Consider the following 16606-nt stretch of genomic DNA (forward strand, 5'->3'; position numbering starts at 1 on the left):
AGGGTAGCTCTATTTTTAACTTTTTGAGGAACCTCCACACTGTTTTCCAGACTGACTGCACCAGTTTGCATTCCCACCAATAGTGTAAGAGGGTCCCCTTTCTCTGCATCCTCACCAACATCTGTCATTATCTGAGTTGTTAATTTTAGCCATTCTGACTGGTGTGAGGTGATATCTCATTGAGGTTTTGGTTTGGATTTCCCTGGGATGCTGAGCGATGTTGAGCATTTTCTCATGTGTCTGTGGACCATGACAGTGCTGAGTTCTTTAGGCAGTGTGCAAGTGTTGCAGAGTCAACACATTTCCAAGCAAGTTTTTTTTTTTTTTTTTTAATAAGGGCTGCATATTTACTCTATTATATACCCTTACATGTTGGATAATTCCTGGTTGCACATTTTTCTCATACTTGATATTCCCTATTAACCCATGTTTAAGGAGTCATCTGCCCCATCCTTTTTTAGTACTGGAGTGGGGGGAACACCCTACTGGCCAGACTGTGGGATGGAGCTATCCTCAGGCTGGGGGACTTGGTCTCCCCCGTGTATCAGCACCTCCCCACTCCTTGCCCCTACTTTGAACCAGGGCTCTGTCCTCACTGCTCCCACCTCTGAGTGGCCATTTTACTGCCTGTTGTGCAAACAACTAGACCATGAGTTGTGGGGCCACTGTTACTCCGTTTTCTAAACTACCCCCATCCTTGGGTGGACTTGGGACTATTTCAATCTCTTCTGTCAGCAGCCTCAGAGCTAGGAATCCTAAAAAGAGCATGGTCTCTGTTTTATAGCACAGCCTTTCTGCCCTCACTTGGGGTAGGGTTATCCCCCTTTCATCCAATTTTATTTGTCATCTATCTTACTAAGTTTCCTCAAAGTTTCAGGTCACTGAGAGTTACCTCTTGTTTCCCAGCACTGTTATGGATTTTCCAAAACACTGTGTATCCTGTCATTTTTAGGTTTGGGGGCAGAACTTGACTGCTGGAACATGTTCTCTGTCAGCCATCCTAATGTAGTTCCTACATTGCACTGCTCTTTTGCACACGCCGTTCCTCAGCCTGAAATGCCCTTCCCCACTTTCTTCACTCTTATCATCCTCCAAAACCCATCTCAGGAGAGGCTGTCTAGAAAACCTTCCCTAGGGGCGCCTGGGTGGCTCAGTTGGTTAAGCGACTGCCTTCGGCTCAGGTCATGATCCTGGAGTCCCGGGATCGAGTCCCACATCGGGCTCCCTGCTCAGCAGGGAGTCTGCTTCTCCCTCTGACCCTCCTCCCTCTCATGCTCTCTGTCTCTCATTCTCTCTCTCGCAAATAAATAAAATCTTAAAAAAAAAAAATTTAAAAAAAAAGAAAACCTTCCCTAATTTCCTAATTTCTCCAGGCTGATTCAACCTCTTGACTCTGCTACCTTGATATGTAACATACATATTTCTTTATGTTTGTGTACGTATGCATGTATGTATGTATGTATGTTCACTCCATCCTGTTCTAACACATTTATTTGCACATGTTTGATTTTTTTGGGGGGGGTATTAGATCATGTGTTTCTCGAGTAAGAATATAATGTCCTAATCATCTTTGTTTTCTTTATGCTAGCACAGAGGGGATATTCAATATGTATTTATTAAATCTAAATCTGGGGGTTTTGACACTTTCTGTTCCTATGCCCCAGGCTAGGGGCAAGCAGGCATTTGCTTGGTGGCATGAATGGCCACATCTAGAGACTGCTTAGCAGTCTGACTTCATGGGAATTTGTCAGTTTATTTTAAGTGTACAATTCAGCCCTATATCTTCTCCCTCCTATTCCATGCAATTCTCATTATCTAAAATAAAGGGCAAGGATGCTTTACTGTCTTTTAAGAAAAGAAACCAAATTGTTTTTCCTATATAATATAACAGCTTCCTTTTAAAGGTAAAAATATCTGCTGAAAATTTAAATAACATATTCCTCCTGCCTTTGTCTCTCTGCTCTGCTTCCCTCCCAGCCATGGAAATATTAAGAACAAGAAACCATCTAAAGAAAAGCATTCTGAGTAGTATCCTGATTTGTCCTTATCTGCAATATATATGCAAGCCGGACCAAGTTGATAAACACAGACAGCCCACCTGACTTCAAAAAACAAACAAATAAATATACAGACAGACGTTGATTTCCCTGTGGAAATTTTACAGGGGAGTTAAGTTATGGAGTGTACACAGACCTGAAATTGTCATGCAAACTGGGCTGTCAGGGATTTCTGTGTCTATACGTGGGTTGAGTACACCAGTTCACATAAGGAGACCCTGAGACTTTGGTTAGGTATTTGAATGAAAGCAGCTGGAAAGTCACAGGTGAGCTGTTCCCCCTTCACTTTCTATGCAGCCATAGTGTTTGGTTGCTTTTGCTTTAAATGAGAGAAATTTACAAGCCACTATGAAAGTGATCACTAAGGGTGTCTGGGTCTGACTGAGGAGAAAATATCCTGAGATGAGGATTCCAGGCAAGTAGTTCATTCGGGAGGTGGCTCCAGGCAGCACTCAGAGTTGAGTGGGGAAAGAAAAGCAGCCAATTCAGGGAGCGTTAGGATGCAAATTACCACAGTGGCCCACCTGGCCTCATTCCATGGGGGACCTCTGGGGACAGCATGGAACACATACTTCTGAGCTATTCCAAGTGAGGAGTGAGGGAGTCGGGGTATTTATTCACCAAACCCTGTCAGTCATTGACTGGGGACTGCTCCAAGTTGGTGTCAAATTCCAGGAATTTGGTCTGCTGTGCCATGCTGGAGGCAGGCTCCAGGGCCCAGGGACAGACCTCATGCAAAGAGACATGGGGGCTGTCCCTGAAGTCAGGCCGGTAAAAAAACTCATGGGAATGGCTCTAACAACATATGGCTTTTTTTTTTTTCTCCATTCAGACTAATTTTTACCATTTGGAGAATGGTAGGAAAAATAAAACCGAATAATCATCCATCGCTTATGGATTTGTCCTCCGGAAATGTTAATGCCCAACCGATGAGAGGCAGAGTCACATGTTTCAACTATTAAATTTAAATCATCCATCCACTCATTCCATAAACTCTGTAACTGTTTAAAAATTCTCTTTTAAAAATAAACTTTAGGAGCAGAGAAAGATGAGGATGTTTGATCTGTGGAGAGGTGTGAGAAAGTAGCAGAAAGGACGGGGAGTGAGGTGCCGGGTGCAGTGCTCCCTGGGTTACTGTGGGGATGGCCCGGCCCAGCCTCTGCCTTCTCATAGGCGCTGCATGGCTTCCACATTCTCTCAGCTGTCTTTCAGCTCTGACCTGCTATACGGTGCCCACTAAAGATGGTGGCCCAGGGGAAGAGAGTCATGTAGGCTGGAGCAGAGTGGAAAAGGGCTTATTTATTGGTATCCAAGAATGGGCTTTGAGTAGCCCTTTTTATTCCAAAACTCTCCCCTGATGCGGTTATTGGAATGGTTATCACTGTTCTTCCATGCTTATTGCTCCATTCACATTTATGTTTTGCCCACCCGATGGTAGTCTTATCCTCTGGGTTCAGCATATAGTGGTACTTAGTAAATGCTTGGTTTTTTGTTGGTGTTGGTTTTCTTTTTCTTTTTCTTTTCTTTTTTTTTTTTTTTACCTTTTGGAAAAAGGTCAGTGTGAAAATACATGAAAGTATTTTTATTTCTCTTTAATTCCTGCTTCCAACTGTGCTCTGCCTTATGAGCCTTCGCATTTTCTTAATAACAACTTGGGCGTATTCCATAACTTTCTGTCATTTAGAAAAAATTTAATTGTGGGTCTATTACAAATAACAACATAAAATTTACCATCTTAATCATTTTTAAGTGCACAATTCAGTAGTGTTAAGTACATTCACCTTATTGTGCACCAACTTCCAGAACATCTTCATCTTGCAAAACTGAAACGATACCCATTAGACACTAACTCCTTTTCCACCCCGCCCCCAGCTCCTGGCAGGTATGACTCCACTTTCTGTCCCCGTGAGTTTGACTACACTAAGTACCTCATGTAAGTAGAATTATGTAGTAGTTTTTTTCTTTTGTGTCTGGCTTCTTTCACTCAGCATAATAATGTCCTCTGGTTTCATTCACATTACAGCATGTGTCAGAATTTCCTTCTTTTTTAAGGCTGAATGATATTCCATTGTGTGTATGTTTTGCATTTTGTTTATCAATTCATCCATTGATGGATATGTGGGTTGCAAATGCGAATATTTTTATTTTTATCTTTTTATTTTTTTGAATATCTTATTTATTTATTTGAGAGAAAGAGAGAGACAGAGAACACAAGCAGCGGTAGCGGCAGGCAGAGGGAGAAACAGACTGTCCACTGAGCAGGGACACTGACCTGGGGCTCAATCCCAGAACCCTGGGATCATGACCTGAGCTGAAGGCAGAGGCTTAACTGACTGAGCCACCCAGGCGCCCTGCAAGTGTTTTTAAATGAATGAAAAGATGAATGAAAATCAGATCTTGCCCATTAATGGCTGGCTTTAAACCTACGTATTAGGATATGTCAAACAAGTACTGTTCCATATATAAGACCCTCTTTTTTTAAACTTTTGCTGTTTTGCAACTTTAGAAAGGGGTTTTCCACTCTCAAATGAAAAGTCAAAAAAAGAGACTAACCATTATTGAGTGTAGTCTTGCAAATGCTGACACATTTTACAAGCAAGAAAAAAGCACTGTCATAATCTGATCAGGGCCATTGTCAGTGCTATCAAGGGCTGCCACTGCCAGGCATCATGTGAAACTTGGGCCCAAACAAAACATCCCACCCGTGGGACACCACTTTACATCACTGACATCTTTTCATTTTGATTTTATTCCTATTTTTATCATACCATTGTTAGACTCCCCAGACAGGTGAATGATATATTTGTTATGAGAATTTTCCAGCAGATGGCAATAAGATGTCATGATCTAATGAAGTTTGAATATCACAACACTTGGACAATGGAAGTAAAGTAACTCTTCTTTTTCACTTAAGGAATCAGGATAATAACCAAATGATTGTGTTACTCTAATACCTGAAATAATTAATGTTTCTAAATAAAGATTCTGTGAGTAATGAACTCATTAGTGAGGATCTTTAAATGTAAAATTTTTTTAAAAACCTTATCATCAGTGGCTTCATGCCAACATTTATTATTCTTATAATGTCCAGAGCATCTGTTGTTTTTGAAGGTACCAAGACAAGATTGCTGAGTCTCCAGTTTAAATCGACAATTACCCTCATTACAACATGAATTATTGTGTGATCACTAATATCTGCTTATCATTAACAATCCATAACGTAATTAAGACATGAATGTCTGATCAAAATTTCATATGCTTTTATGGAAAATTCACCCAGTAGAAAAATAATTGATATTTAAATTTAGTGAAATGTAAATTTAGAAATTATTTTAAAATGTTAAAAATTCCATGGTAAAATGTTACACTATTACAAAATGTATCCCAAGAGATGAAAAAAATCATTTAGAAAGTATTGGAGTCAGAAAAATAAATCTACTAGACATTAGAAGGAAAAGTGAAAGAAAAGTATTCAATTATTGAATCAAGTTTTGAAGAAAAAATGGCAGGCAAGAAGGAAAGACATCAGAACTACTGTTTTGGGCCAATTCTAGCCCAGGTTCTTCACCTGCAGAACAGGGTGTGCATTTCTCTTCAATTTCTATGCCAGCCAGGCCGATGAATTTCCAGAAAACTTGGAAGAGAAAAGACCCAAGGAATGCATTAAGTCAAATTTGTATTTTGCCAAATCAGGTGGTGGCCGTGTGATGTAAACATCCAACAGAGGGATGGACGTGCCACTCTTGTTGGAAATATCCTACCTCTGAAGGACTTAGCTGCTTCCCCGAAGACAGTACAGGGAGGAGACGCCATCAGAAATTCATTGCATATGACCTGTTCCAAGAGGCAGGAAAAAATCACTACAACTTGGGTTCTTCATCATGCACAAATGATTTAAATATTTGTCTTTTTTGTAAATAATGGGAAAAAGAAGAAATAACCAAAGAATATGAACATGGACAAAGTCTGTACAAAAGCCAGGTGTCGCTCTGAAGCTGGGTCATCCTGAGTCTCAGAGACGGTTAGGCTTTTATCTACACACAACCACCAGTCCTGGGATGTGGGCAGGGCATGGCCCATGGCCAGGGGCTCTGGGCAACTGTGGCATCCCTGGAGGGCCCTCCCAGCAGCCAGATCCACAGTCCTCCTTTGAAAGGGGATGAAGACAGAGCATCATAGCATCCCCCATAGACTGTCTCTACATTGCAACCTGATCTGATGGACCCTAAAATGGAGCCAGAACGGGAGCTAAGAGATGACGTTTTATGAAAAAGAGGCTAGATTTTCCTTAGAGGTAACAGAGACGAGAGATGAAGGAAAAATGAAGCTAGTGAAGATAGTTGATAATCCATGCAAGTCTCTGATTCAGGCTACTTCAGTTTGTAATCAGAAATGTGGATTATAATTTGTATTTTCACTTAGTAATAATTATTTTATTTTTTTAAAGATTTATTTATTTATTTTAGAAAGAGACAGCGTGGTGGTGGGAGGGGCAGAGGGAGAGGTAATCTCAAGCAGACTCCCTACTGAGTGTGGAGCTGGACTCTGGGCCACTTGATCTTATGCCCTGAGCTCATGATCTGAGCTGAAATCAAGAGTTGGACACTTAATCGACTGAGCCACCCAGGTGCCCCAGGAGCAATATTTTTAAAGAAAAAAGGCAATTAGTTAAGATTGGTCTATTTGATTTTAAATATAAGAATGATAGCAATCCTGTGTAGATTCACCTAAGTTGCCTCTAAATTAATATATATGCTTCTATTGTGGCAGATGAAAGCAAGTGTTGTCACGTTAGGGTGTGGACTGGAGAAATGTGCTCTATAATCCAGCAAACTCATCCCTACCCCTTCACCAGAATTCCAGGCTTTCTCTCATGAAGCAGTTACACAGCTCTTGGTACTTTTGGGAAACAACTTCGGGCCATTTTAATTTTTTTCCCCACTAACTTTATTGCCCTGGGGATGAGAAGACAATTGCCAAGACCACAGTGACTATGGTTTAGCCAGGGAGGTGACCCAATTCCCCCAGTGGAGGTTGCCAAATGACTAAAACCAATTTGTTTTCCCTGAACTCTCATGGGTCTCCTGAGAAGTTAGATGTGGCGAAGGTTAGTTGCCAAGTTATCCTGAAAACGAGTCTCAGAGCAAATTCTCTGGTGCAGGCATTTGCTACCATTTGTTTTTTCTGATTAGTGAGCAGCCACAAGACAATTCCCACTGCGTCCCCTGCAGGTGCTCCGTGACATCACAGCTCACAGCCTTCATGGGCGCTTCCACTTCCATGCTTCACAGGAGGGGACTCGAGGCAGACATCATAGTGCTCTCAGAGGCTTCCTAGAGTCAGCCCAGCTCCCTGGAAATCCTCCCCTCGATGCCCGGACACCAACCCAGCTAGAGGGCGCCCCTCACAGCATGGGGATGAGTTCGGCTGGACTTGGGTCCTGCCCTTGATGGGAGGGTGGGAAGCAACTCCAAATTCATTTTACCCACCCCACATATCTTGAGTACCACTGATGTTACCAACAGTAGGTGCTGAAGCTCCAGAGCCCCGTGTATGACTACACTGCCCAAACTGAAGTAGAGTCAATTCCCGTCATTTGTAGGTATGTTCTATAAAATTGTGGCAAATACTGAATGAGAGAAAACTGAGCCCTTGCTCCTGGAGAAACACAGAGCTAGGTTCTTGCCAGGATCTAGTCATAATTCCAACAACTGATCAACACATAGCTTCACTTTATGAGCATTTCTATTTAATTAAATAAGAAGACACCTTCTTTTATATGTATTGTTGACTCATTAACATTTAGTTCATATATAACTCATGCCTGAACAAAGCTTAGCTGACCTACATAGTTTCTCCACGAGGCATATCACAGCTTTTGTGTGGAGGGGCAGTAAGGCATCACTCTGGCATTATGCGTGGGGGTCATTTAAAAAGGGAAATCACCAACAAAAGCACAAAATGCCAACAAGAGAACACACTAAACAGACTCTGAAAAAGACACTTGTTTATAGCTGGGAGCTGAGACAAGAAAGCAAAGCATTGCCTCATTTGACGTTAGCTGGGGATGTGCACATGGGGCAACTTAAAAATGTTGCCCACTATGCATGTCTGCAAATGGCCCCAAGGCTCTGGGAGTACTGATCCGGGGATGACAAATAAATTTAGCTTGTAGGTCAATTCACAAATATGAAATCTGCGAATCATGAGAATTGATTTCATTAATGTAATTGCAGACCTCAAAGCAGTAGGGAAAGGGGGTGTAGAAACCACATGAGAACACATAGTAACAGATATAATTACCTCTGGAGTAATGAAATATTCTATTTTTTTAATAAGAGAGAAAAAGGGTGTGTGAGTGCAGGTGGGGGAGGGGAAGAGAGAGAGAGAGAAGCCCAATGCGGAGCCAATGCAGGGCTCCATCTCATGACCCTGAGATCATGACCTGAGCCGAAACCAAGAGTCGGACACTTAACCAACTGAGCCACCCAGGTGCCCCTGAAATATTCTAATTTTTAAGAGGAACTAGCTTAGATGACTTCACAGTGCAGATGTTTTAAAATAGAATTGCTGGATGACGGTGGTAATCACTGAGTATTTTCTGAAAAACACAGTAACTTTTGGAATCTCTTCTTTTCCAGTTAAAATATGCATTAAAAATATACATTAAAAAATAGAGATTCAAAGAATCCATGTCACCACAGCGTAGACAGTGGGCATCCTTTCTGATCTCAACCTCAGAGGTAACTAATTCTTAACTGATTGGAGAATTTGATTCCAGAACATTTTCCACAGATATCTCTGTGTGGTTATATTTTCATAAACAATTATTTAATAAAAGGGGGATGTTTCTGTTTATGTACTTCTTTATTCACTTAATAAAATATCTAGGATAACTTTCCATTGTAGGTTAGACAGCTGCAACTTACTGCTTTAGCAGAGGTGTACTATATAAAATGTAGTTTATTTCAATAGTTTTCACTGGAAGGACATTTCTAGTGTCTGGAACTCAGTTATTTCAGAAAAAGCCACAGTGACCATTCTTGGATGGATCTTTGCAAAACTCTGTTCTTCTATTGAACAAACATACAGAAGCAGAATTATTAAGTAAAAAGGATATGTCCATTTACATTTTAATAAAGTCTGAAAAAGGTTTTACCAATTTGTATCATGATAGCTAACTGTTTGAGGCTGCTTGAAAAGCAGTCACGTTAGCAGCCAGAAATGCCCCCACTCTCATGGAATATAGAAAAGTGACTTGTCAGTTGCAGGCCTGAATCTTGTCTGTGTTACACATTGCCTCATACCCCAAGAAAGCAAGGGGCCTTCTGGACAATCCCAGCATGGCTTGTAATCTGCCATATTATAGTTCTGCTAGTCATTAAATGCTCCCTATCTCGCATGTTGTTCAAGTCTGAGAGATAAATGTTGCTCAGAAACTCCAAACACGTATCCCTGGGGTCGGGGTGCAGAATGCTCCTGTTAGGGCTGAGTCCAGGGGCTGCTGTGGGTGGACGGTTAGAAGGCAGATCTGGGTCAGACTACCCACGTTGACCTGGCCTGTGCAAAGTGGGAAGAATAACATCTACTTCCTAGATTAGCAGGAGGATTCGAATGGACTTGGAATATAGGAAGTACTCAGTACACAGCACACTGGAAGCATAATAGATTAAAGTGCCATTCCTTCTCTATAGTTTCAAGTAATTAATGCGATTGTCTTTCACAGACAATACATCTTCCTATTTCTAACTGGGTTTCACCTGCCAGACCATTAAGAGTTGCAAGAGAAACCCTGCCTTTGCTGACAGCCTAACAGGTATAGCAAAGCCAGGTTGTCCCAGCCGCAGTGCCCCCTAATTTCCATTCTGCCTTCTCTTTCAGTCATTCTCTTCTCTCCTTTTGGAAACCTTTGCTGTCCTCCCTATAGCTCTCCCCTATACCCTGACCACCTTCTCCTTAAATAACCCTTCGAGCCATATTTTATCAGGGTGGAGGAACAGTGGTGCATGGCTGATATCTAGATCTGAAGTGTGAAGTGTAATAGGGCAGTGTCGGGGTGATGAAGGAACTGCCAGGTGGTCCCACTCAAAGCCCCTCGAGCATCAGGAACCACTCGCCTACGAGCATTTGAGCCAAAGGGAGTGCGGTTACCAGGGTTTGGACAGGGTCTTGGGCCCAGGCAGGTTGTCTTTGGCAGTCTTTCTAGAAATTAGATCAGTTTCTGCTATCTTTCATAATAAATTCTGCTGCTTCATAACAAAAGGAAGAACCTGGCTTCCTGGCAAGGGTTTGGAATATTTATTTTCTAAATACGAATTGCAGTGGTAAATGCTCCGCCTTACCCATCCTTTCCCCTCACTTGTGGAGCTGCTAAGCCAGCTCTGTCTCTTTTGTTTGGTATTCAAAGCACAAGAACAGTGGCCATGAATATCAGCTAAGAAAGAGTGAAGGGATTCTAGGTGGAATATCTTAACCCCAGGAGTGTGGCCTACACCAGGGTGGTCATACTGTTTGTTTACTAGGTTGGGCTGGGGATTGGAAACCAGGGACTCAAATGGTCTGGATTTGAGGGATTGAAAATATTTCATGTTTGGCACAGCCCCGGGAAATTACCATTTTCCTCGACTGTCTTCTCGTCTGTTTGGTCAAGTGGGGTTAGGGAGCAGGATATACCGGAAAGATCATTTTTTTTTTTTCTGCATAGATTCACAATTACCTGAAGCAGACTGTCTGTGTGAAACAGTCTGCACCCTACTCCTGCCCGAGCTAGAAACTTCTCCCTGAGCACACCTGCCAGAAATTCCTCTCCTGGTTTTATTTTATTCACCAAGATAAATATAGATAGATAGATAGATAGATAGATAGATAGATAGATAGATGATAGATAGATAGATATAGATAAATGAAATAAAATAGTTTAGAAGTTATTTCTATGAAGTCAGAGAGGGTTTCATTCTTAAATAGGAAAATACGGCTAGGAAACTCATGTGCAATAAATAGACTATTGGTAGTGATTAGGTATGTCTATTTTTTTTTTAAATTTTTAATGAGCAACTTTATCCTTACCCAGACCATTTGGGCCCAGTTTTTTGGCTGCAGAGGTGCATGCACATAGAAATGAGTTTGGCTACATTAAAAAAATAAGTGATAATTCATCTCAAACCACCTAGATTTCTTTTGTTTCTATAATCCTATATCAGCCTAATATTCACAGCAATTTTAGAAAATCAACTGTTTTTAAAGCACAGTAAGCTGATGAAAAAACTAATAAGGAAGTGTTTTGGGGGGGGATTTAAGATGTTGAGATTTTGGATCTCAGACAAGCACTGATCCCTGGGCCTCCCCACCGGTGCGGGTCCAATGGGCCAGACGAGGGGAGCAGGCGAAGGCAAGCCCCCTGCCAGCCAGCCTCGTCACCGAGAACAGCCAGGGCAGCACACACAGCTCTCACGAAAAGGTGCCCATCTGGGGCTTGGCCCGGCTAAACCCAACAGACACGGAAACCGGTGACCCTGTAATTGGACGACTTCCACCGTGTCTAGACCACCAGAGAGACTGGTGGGCAGTGTAAGCTTCCCGATCGCAGTTCACCAGGGGTCAGCTTCTTGCTGTGAGAACAAAGTCCGACTGAGCCCAGGGTCCCAGCTGCACGGTTCTGCTGTGTAAACACAGCGCAGACAACCAGGACGGCCAAATGTTAGGGTCCCCGTGTGATCCATTGTTAGAATATAGACACGGCCATAGACTCTGTCTTCCACGGCTCCCTCTCTCTCTTGTCTTCTGCCTCCCCTCTATCTCATGTGTGAGCATCAAAACATCCTCTTAAGGAACAAATCACTGGTTGTTTTGTCCATTTTGTTTCCCGGTGGGGGCTGCCATTGCACCCTAACCCAGCCAAATACTTTCAATGGGCCTGGCTTCCACAGAGGCCGCCCCACCGTACCCTGCATGGTCACCAGGCTGGTACATCCTCATTCATCCCCACCACCACGACTCACTTAAAATCAGGTGAGAAACAGGAGATTGGGGACCGGTCTGTCCCCCTCTGCCTTGTAATTATCAAGCCGGTCTTTGACTCTTGACATTCACCTCCTCCCTGGGAGGCCCTGGTTAATAGAAACTCAGAATGCAGGTTCATACCCCTGCTCTTAGGTGTTCAAGGATGCTCATTGTGAAGCTCGAAGCTCAGCGGCATCAATCACTGTCCAGGGCTACTTGAGAAGCTGCGCTGATGGACTGGTGGGGGGGCGAGTAGCCCCCTCACCGCAGAGCATGCTGCAATTCAATTAGTCCTGGTCACAGGGAGGCATTATTATTCATACATCAGCGATTGTTCCCAAAGTAAACAGAGCTGGGATGAGGTCTCTGATCCTCCCAGTGCCTTTAGCTGGGACACAAAAGAAAAAAAACTCTGAGACACCAGGGTGGAACATTTGGTCTGAATTCTGATCCCCTTTGCAAGCTTCCCATCAGAGCTTGTTGATTTCTTTCTTTCTTTCCTTTTCTCTCTCTCATTCTCTCTCTCTCTTTCTCTCTCCCTCTCTCTTTTACTCCATGACCCTTACAGACAAGTGTGCTGTGTGTGCATATGCAAACCCAGCAGGGCTATTATATTCCTTTATTGCCAACAATGCCATAAAGCTCCTTTCTAATCTGGACACTTCCCCCCGCCCCCCACACACTTTATAATGGATGGTACCTCCCCCAAATTGGGAAGTAGATCCTTTAAATGGTGTGAATGATCCTGTTAGAATATAACAGACCAATAACTTCCCAGTTAGCCATAAATAATCCTAGCAGAAATAAAGGGTGACATTTGTATTTTGTAAAGTGCTAACCAAATTAACCATGGCCTGGCGAGCCCCCATCTGTTTATCAGTTTTGCCGGGTGCAAGTGAACCCAAGATAAATGCCAGTTTTCCTTGGATAAATTTTACAGCCACGCTGAAACTGCCAAAGCACACAGGAGAAGTAAAAGCAGAGCTGTGTTCTCACTGACAGAAAAGTCAATTTTGCAGGATGGATTTAGGCAAGAGGCTCTAACTGCTCCTCCCGCTCCAACTCAAGTTTTGTGTGTTTATAATAGGGCTGTTTTCTCCGGCTGGGGAATGAGCCAATTTGGGGAGCTGAAAGTTCAATTCGGTGGGCCCTCCTTGAGAGCTTGCTGTCGGGAATGATAAGGCGGGCGGGAACGTGCCAGCTGTAGGAGGCAAGAATCGGGATCCTCTGCCAATTCTCGGTTTTGTGGGAGTTGCATGCCTCCTGGCTCAGACAATTCACTGGAGGACATGGGGGCATCTGGATAATCCAAGTGCTGATTTTCACCTTTGCTGCATGTGACTTCCTGATGCCCACTGCATTCTGACACTCAAACCAGGGAACACCTTCGGACTCGGCATCCTGGTACCTCTGTCGGCCTCAGCACCATTGGGCCAGTGCACGGGGAAACCCGGCTGTGAGTAAGAAGTCTCAGGAAGCTTGTTCGAAATGAGGATTCCCAGGCCCCTCCCCAGACCTACTGAATCAGAATCTCCAAGGACAAGAGCCCCATCATTTGTGATTCACAATAAATCAGTATGATAAGCTGTCTGACACCCCTTTAAGGAAGGAATCCCAGCTGCTGGGAATGTCACCAACAGACTGTCCTTGCTGTGTGACCCATCGAGAGCCCAGCTCATGCCCCTTTCAGGCCAGCACAGGCAAGTCTGCAAAAGCCTTTTCAGGACCACTCTGAAGAGGCACTCCATTTCAGAATACCCTGTGGACTCTATCACGGGTTCCTTCCACAGGTCCTGGTCCCAAAGCTTCTCCTTAGTAAACATCCTGTACATGGATCTCCATCGCAGAGGGAAAGCGCTACCTACAATAGCAGTTTGGGGAATGCGGGATGGTCTGGAAACCACCATTCTCCTCCAACACTCAACCCACCATCAACTCTCCATAATATCGCTAATGTCACAAACAAGTGGGCCTCAGCCTCAGCATGGCTGTGCCAGAGGCAGGAACCCCATCAGTGCCCGACCCAGTCCCTCTGAGCCACGACGGCAATAGTAGTGTGGGTCACTGAATTCTTTGGTTTTCCATAGGAAATCAAAGAATTCTGGGCTCCTACTGCTGGCTGTGTAAAGAAGGGTTGGATGATTTAGACTCCGCAGCCTCAGTGCTTCCTCTGTAAAAATGCAGCAGTGGTGGGAGGCATTTCCAAGATTGAATGGGACTATAATGATCTCCCAGCTTTTTTTCTGGTTCTACCTTCTGTGACCCATGGTAAGAAGCAGGAGGATGAAAAGGAAGGGATGTGTCAGAGGCGTGGTAAGAGGTCCAATTTTAACTTGTGTGATGGTTTACACATGTCCCCACATTCTTTGAAACCCTTATCAAGAAGTGGCATGGAAATTTCCTCCCCTGGAATAGGACTGACCTTAGTGACTCACTTCTAATGAATAGGATGGGGCAGAGTGATGTGTGTACCATCCAGGGCTAGTGGAAAAAGGTGGGACAGCTTCCACCTGGTGCTCTTTTTTTTTTTTTTTTAAAGATTTTATTTATTTTTGCAAGAGAGAGAGAAAGAGCATGGGGGTGGGGGTAGAGGGAGAAGCAGACTCCCCAAGAAGCAGGGAGCTAGACGTGAGACTCGATCCCAGAACTCTGGGATCATGACCTGAGCTGAAGGCAGACGCTTAAGTGACTGAGTCCCCGAGGTGTCCCGTACTTGGTGCTCTTTCTCAGGATACCCACCTCAGAAGTCCTGAGCCCCTAGGTAAAAACCACAAGGGGAGACCACCTAGGGACAGAGAGAGAGGCCTGAGGATCCCCGGCTGTTTGAGTCTGATTCCAGCCCCAGCTGCTGCCTGAATGCTACTACACGAGAGATCCCAAGCGGGACCTGCCAGGTAGTGCCTGGCCATGCTGCAGAACCATGCAAGATCACAACAAACAACTCCTGTGGCTTTATACTCACTTTGGGGTGTTTGTTACACAACAGTGGATAAATTTGAGTGGTTAAGAGATCTTAAATCAGAGACTCAACCTCATTCATGACACTGATTTTAACCTGATAAATAAAAATCATTTAGAAGAAGACAAAAGAATTCTAAAACCAGCCAGACAGAGCAAAGCCCAGTAGTATTCATGAGATTTCCCTCACAGTCCCCACTGAGGACAAGCAAACATCTAGGAAGCCAGGACCAGGCCTCTGTCCATGTACACCCCTGTTCCCTGAAGACCTGTCTTGTCTGCCAGAGAATATTCAAGAACTGCAACACCATGCAGAAAGTTCTCCAGTAGCTAAAATGATGGCCCATCCAGGGGCACCTGGATGGCACAGTCCATTAAGCGTCCGACTCTTGGTTTCACCTCAGTCCGTCATCTCAGAGTCCTGGGACCAAGCCACAGGTCAGCCTCTGCACTCAGGGCAGACTCAGCTTGAATTTCTCTCTCCCTCTCCCTCTGCCCCTCCCCAGCCTGCATGCTCACTCTCTGAAATAAATAAATCTTAAAAAAAAAAAAAAAGAAAGAAAGATGGCCCATCCACAGGCTCAGCACGTGCACTCAATTCATTGAGGATGCTGATGGGCACTGGCTAGAGCCTGCTTTTTTCTATTTTACACATAGTTGTCCTAATTCAGGTTGCTGAGGTTTGGGACCTTGTTGGAAATAGCAAACTTCCAAATGTAGGCAGAGGCTGCTGCACATAAGCACCGGAAAATATTTACTAACACTCTTAGTCTGCTCGGGCTACTAGAGCAGAATGCCATAGATTGGCAGGCTTAGCCAACCGACCTCTATGGCTCATGGTTCTGGAGGCTGGAAGTCCAAGATCCGTGTACCAGCATGGTCGGGTTCTGAGGATGGCTTGCCTTCCCACCACATCTCTCACCTGGTGGAGGGAAGAAGCCCTGATGTCTCTTCTTCCTCTTACAAGGGCACTAATCCAGTCATGGGGGCCCCACCTTCATGACCCCATCTCAACCTAATCACCTCCCAAAGGTACTATCACGTTGTGGATTAGGGGTTTCAACATATGGATTTTAAGTGGACAGAAACATTCAGTCCATAACATGCCTGAACATAATTACACATTTTTCATAGAAATGGTCCTGAGGTGCCATTAAAAATTAATCCAGGTGGGGCGCCTGGGTGGCTCAGTTGGTTAAGCGACTGCCTTCAGCTCAGGTCATGGTCCTGGAGTCCCAGGATCAAGTCCCGCATCGGGCTCCCTGCTCAGCAGGGAGTCTGCTTCTCCCTCTGACCCTCTGCCCGCTCGTGTGCTCTCTCTCTCATTCTCTCTCTCAAATAAATAAATAAAATCTTTAAAAAAAAAAAAGGTGGCTAAATCAGGAATTAATTTAAAAAAAAAAAATTAATCCAGGTGGCTCAGTCAGTTACTCATCTGGCTTCAGCTCAGGTCATGATCCCAGGTTCTGGGATCGAGTCCCACATCCAGCTCCTTGCTCAGCGGGGAGCCTGCTTCTCCCTCTGCCTGCCGCTCCCCCCCTGCTTGTGCTCCCTCTGTTTCTCTCTCTCTCTCTCTGACAAATAAATAAATA

Source organism: Halichoerus grypus, chromosome 10 (genome assembly GCF_964656455.1).
Source record: "Halichoerus grypus chromosome 10, mHalGry1.hap1.1, whole genome shotgun sequence".
Taxonomy (NCBI): Eukaryota; Metazoa; Chordata; class Mammalia; order Carnivora; family Phocidae; genus Halichoerus; species Halichoerus grypus.